Source organism: Otolemur garnettii, unplaced genomic scaffold (genome assembly GCF_000181295.1).
Source record: "Otolemur garnettii isolate 467f Iridium unplaced genomic scaffold, OtoGar3 scaffold00091, whole genome shotgun sequence".
Lineage (NCBI taxonomy): Eukaryota > Metazoa > Chordata > Mammalia > Primates > Galagidae > Otolemur > Otolemur garnettii.
The window spans coordinates 5,703,560-5,708,354 of NW_003852486.1; positions in this window are offsets into that span (position 1 = coordinate 5,703,560).

Sequence of the window (4,795 nt, forward strand, 5' to 3'; positions counted from 1 at the left end):
TTTTTGACAGAGTCTCACTCTGTTTCCCTGGGTAGAGTGCCATTGCGTCATAGCTCACAGCAACCTCAACACTCAAGCGATTGATCCTCCTGCCTCAGCCTCTGGAGTAGCTGGGTCTCAAACTCCTGAGCTGAAGGAATCCTCCCTCCTCAGCCTTCCAGAATGCTGGGATTACAGGCATGAGCCACTGCACCCGGGCTGTATGTTGTGTCTTCTGTTCAGAATCTCTAAATCTGTTTCCTCATGGTCAGAAGTGAGAAAGCCTAGAGCAGATAGAGTTATTACCACAATTCTGAAAGACAGCCTCCAAACACCTGGCAAACTCTGAGCTACAGATGCTCAATAGATGTCAGAACCTGCCTGTCTGCCCTTCTTACTTGAAGAGTAAGAAACCAGCACTCGGCTTCCAGGTCAGTCAAAAGGACCTCTTAGGGGAGCCATCCAGCATTCCTCATAGAGCCTAAAGCTGATAGGATAGCCTTAAGTGATGAATCTGGAAGGAAATAAAAATGCTGAAATAAGGTTTAGGCTGAGAAGATTCTTGACCAGTAACTTCTCCTTAGAATATGTTTTTCCAGACAGTGCCTGTGGTTCAGTGGGTAGGGCACTGGCCCCATATACCCAGGGTGGTGGGTTCAAACCTGGCCCTGGCCAAATGGAAACAAAAAATAGCCAGGTGTTGTGGCAGGAACCTGTAGTCCCAGCTACTCAGGAGGCTGAGGCAAGAGAATCGCCTAAGCCTACGTGTTGGAGGTTGCTATGAGCTATGACACCACAGCACTCAACCGAGGGCAATAAAGTGAGACTCTGTCTCCAAAAAAAAAAAAAAAAGAATGTGTTTTTCCATTTTGGGCTTTCAGGCTGATCCCAATGCAGACCAAGGTTCCTGGGGCACCTGGAATGGGTGTGGCCTGACAGAGCCCCCAGCGGATAGAACCAGGAATGGAGGGACAGAGCTTCTAAAATGCAGTCCTCAGATGCCATGCATCTGAAACTTTCTGTAGGAACAACCATCAGTAGTGGCAGGCAGGCCCAGATCCACACTTATCTGCCTATGTTGGAAGTTGGTTGGGTGGGCTTGCTGCAGTCATGCCACAGACAGGGACAGAAAGGCATCTTGGAGGGTAGAACTTTTTGGCCATCAGCCCTCTCTCCTGCTATTTAAAATGGAGTTGCAGGGCAGCACCTGTGGCTCAAAGGAGTAGGGCACCGGCCCCATATGCCAGAGGTGGCAGGTTCAAACCCAGCCAAAAACTGCAAAAAAAAAAAAAAAAAAAAAATGGGGTTGCAGCAGGGCTGGAAGCTGGTTTCCACTGCGGTTGCCTCTTTCCTCTCTGTGGCACATTCAGATCTGAAAATAACCAGAGAGGCACTACAAGCTGCCAGCCTGACACCCGGAAGGCTGCAGAAAGCCCTCAACTCAGATAGAAGCTTAAAAGAAGACTGTTGAAATTAAGAACAGGCAGTTAGGGAAGCACACACACACACACCAGGATTCTGCACAAAAGCAGACCTCTCCTTCCCTAATCCACTGGTGGGGGACTGTGCTCTAGATTCATACAGATCAGGTTCCCACTCCAGCTCTGCCACTTGCTGGCTGTGTGACTTGGGCATATTAACCTCTCTGAGCTTCTATTTCCTGATTTGTAAGGTGAGGCCAACAGTATACAAATTATTAGTGCTGTGGTTCACATTAAAACATCTGGTCCATCTTTACCTTCCCAGCCTCACTTTCTGCATCTCCATGCCTTGCATATAATTATGTTTCTACAATATTGCTTATGCTTCCTTGCTTTTGTTCAAACTATCCTCTTTGCCAGGAATTGCCTTCCTTGCCCTAGTTACCCTGAAAATTCAGCTCAGATGTCTTCTCTATCTAGTATTGGCTCGGTGCCTATGGCTCAAGCAGCTAAGGCGCCAGCCACATACACCTGAGCTGGCAGGTTCGAACGAGCCCGAGCCTGCCAAACAACAATGACAGCTGCACCCCCCCGCCCCAGAAAATAGCTGGGTGTTGTGGTGGGCGCCTGTAGTCTCAGCTACTTGGGAGGCTGAAGCAAGAGAATCGCTTGAGCCCAGGAGTTGGAGGTTGCTTGCTGCGAACTGTGATGCCACAGGACTCTACCCAGGGGGACAGCTTGAGGCTCTGTCTCAAAAAAAAAAAAAAAAAAAAAAGCAAGCTATCCAGTCTCCTTCCTATTTCCCTGGAATCCCATGATCTATAAAATCACATTAAGTGTCCAGGTTCTCTGCTCCCTCAAAACCCCATTCTAACTTTGTCTATCACTTCATCTTCCCTGCCACACCATAAAACTTATCTCTGTATTCTCATTGCTAAACAGGGCCTGCTCCATGGTAAAGGCCTTTGGGAGATATAACCTCACTCTGGGAAGATGCTGAGCAACCTCCCTGACTGACCTCCTTCAAGCCCTGCCTTAACTCTACACCAAATAGAAGCTCAAAATTTATGGGACCATTAGTACCAACAGTCTAGGCTTTGTTATGAGAAACACTGATAAAGGAGGGAAGGGGAATAGTTATGCAACTCAGCCTGACCTGCTTCCCCAGAGAGCAAAAGGGACACCAAGGGCTTCATTTGTTTGAACCAGGGCACCTTTTTCAGGTGCTGCTTACAACATACTTTCACATACACGGTCTGCTTTGAAGTTCTCCTCCCTGAGGGCTGGGAGCTATTGCCCCTAATTTTCAGATGAGTAGGCTGAGGCTCAGAGAGATGAAGTGACTGGTTCAAGAATGCACAGCTAACTGGCAGCTCTAGGTGAGGTCTGGCTCCTGGCCCAGGACTCAGACTGAGGGAGATCTGACTGGGCCCAGGACCAAAGGCCCTGCAGAACTTCTGCCTGCCCCATTGCTGCAGGCACTTGGGGTGCACAGCCTTTGAGGGGAACTCAGGGGAGCAGAACCTGGTGTCTAGAGTTTATTATTCCCTGCTTCTGCCCATTTCCCCCAAAGTCCCCTAGAGGGAGCACACCCCCAGGGTTTATGCTCACCTTTGACCTGAAGAGACTAAAGACCTGGTTCTAAGGAGACCCTATTAGAATAACTCTGTAAGAGAGTTTTGAGTCCAAAAGGCACTTAGTCGACATTTGCTACTCCTATCTTACTTCACAGATAAAGAAACTGAGGTCATAAGAGGTGAAAGATTTTTTTTTTTTTTTTGAGACAGGAGCCTCAAGCTATCCCCCTGGGTAGAGTGCCATGGCATCATGCTCACAGCAACCTCCAACTCCTGGGCTCAAACGAGTCTCCTGCCTCAGCCTCCCAAGCAGCTGGGACTACAGGCGCCTGCCACAACGCCTGGCCATTTTTTGGTTGCAGCCATCATTGTTATTTGGCGGGCCTGGGCTGGGGATTTGAACCCGCCACCTTAGGTGTATGTGGCTGGCGCCTTAGCCGCTTGAGCCACAGGCGCCGAGCCAAGAGGTGAAATTTTTGCTTAAGATGGCAGTTGTTGGTAGGGCTGGTCACCATCCCAGAGATCCTGACTCAAAATAGTCTTTGATTCCCACCCTGTCCCCATCCTCTGGGCCGGGGCTGATGTGTTGGGGCTGCTCCCAACTGCCAGAGTTTAAGCCATACCTTTGTTCTCCATTCACCCCATGAGTCTGCCTTTAGGGCCAATGATGATCTGGGAAGCACAGTGAGGTTGGGCTGGACTGACCTACAGACTCTCCCCAGCCTGTAGCTCAGTGTTTTTCAACCTTTTTTATCTCACAGCACATGAACCTATAGTTAAACTTCCACAACACAATTAAATTATGATGATGTAAAAAAATAATTTACTAACTGTGCTTTAAACTTCTTTCAAAAATACATACATTTTTTGAGACAGAGTCTCACTTGTCACTGTCGGTAGAATGCTGTGGCGTCACACCTGACAACCACCTCAAACTCTCGGGCTCAAGTGATTCCCTTGCCTCAGCCTCCCAAGTAGCTGGGACTACAGGCACCTGCCACAATGCCCAGCTATTTTTTTTTTTTTTTGAGATGAGATCTCGTTCTGGCTCAGCTGATCTTTAACCTGTGAGCTCAGGCAATTCACCTGCTTCAGCCTCCCAGAGTGCTAGGATTACAGGTGTGAGCCACCATGCCCAACTCAAAAATAATCTAATTAATGATCTTTAAAAATTGTTGTGGTATGCCTAAGATCTTCTCACAGCATACCAGTGTGCCTTGTCACATCAGTTGAAAATCACTGCCCTAAATCCTGGCTAATCAATACTCACAGAAAGGTGCCCCCTTTTCTCTGAAACTTCCCCTCACCCTTTCTCATCAGCCTGGGAGAAGGTGTGTGAGCAGGCACAGGTACAATATCTGGGGGCCCCTCTCATCAACAGAACTCAGTGTCCCTTGCCAAAATCATCCCCACAGTAGGGCCTCAGCCAGGGCCCAGCACCTGCAGTCTGACTGGGGAGCGTGCCCTCTCTTGGGGGGACACAGCACTTTCTGTTCTAGTTTCCCATTACATTACCAGTTGAGTTTATACCCAGAGAAGGGATTTTTAGCACCATTCATGGAAAGGGATTATAAAAATTTCTCCCCTTGCAACGTTTATAGAACCTGATGATTTTATAACTGCTAAAAAGCCTCACAATTAAAATTAGCCATAGAATTTCTATATAATCCAGATACTATTACATTGTATGTACAGCAGTTCCACTTCTGGGTATATTCCAAAAAATTGAAAGCAGGCACTCAAATAGATATTTATTTTTTTGAGACAGAGAATCACTCTGTTGCCCAGGCTAGAGTGCCATGGCCTCAGCCTAGCTCC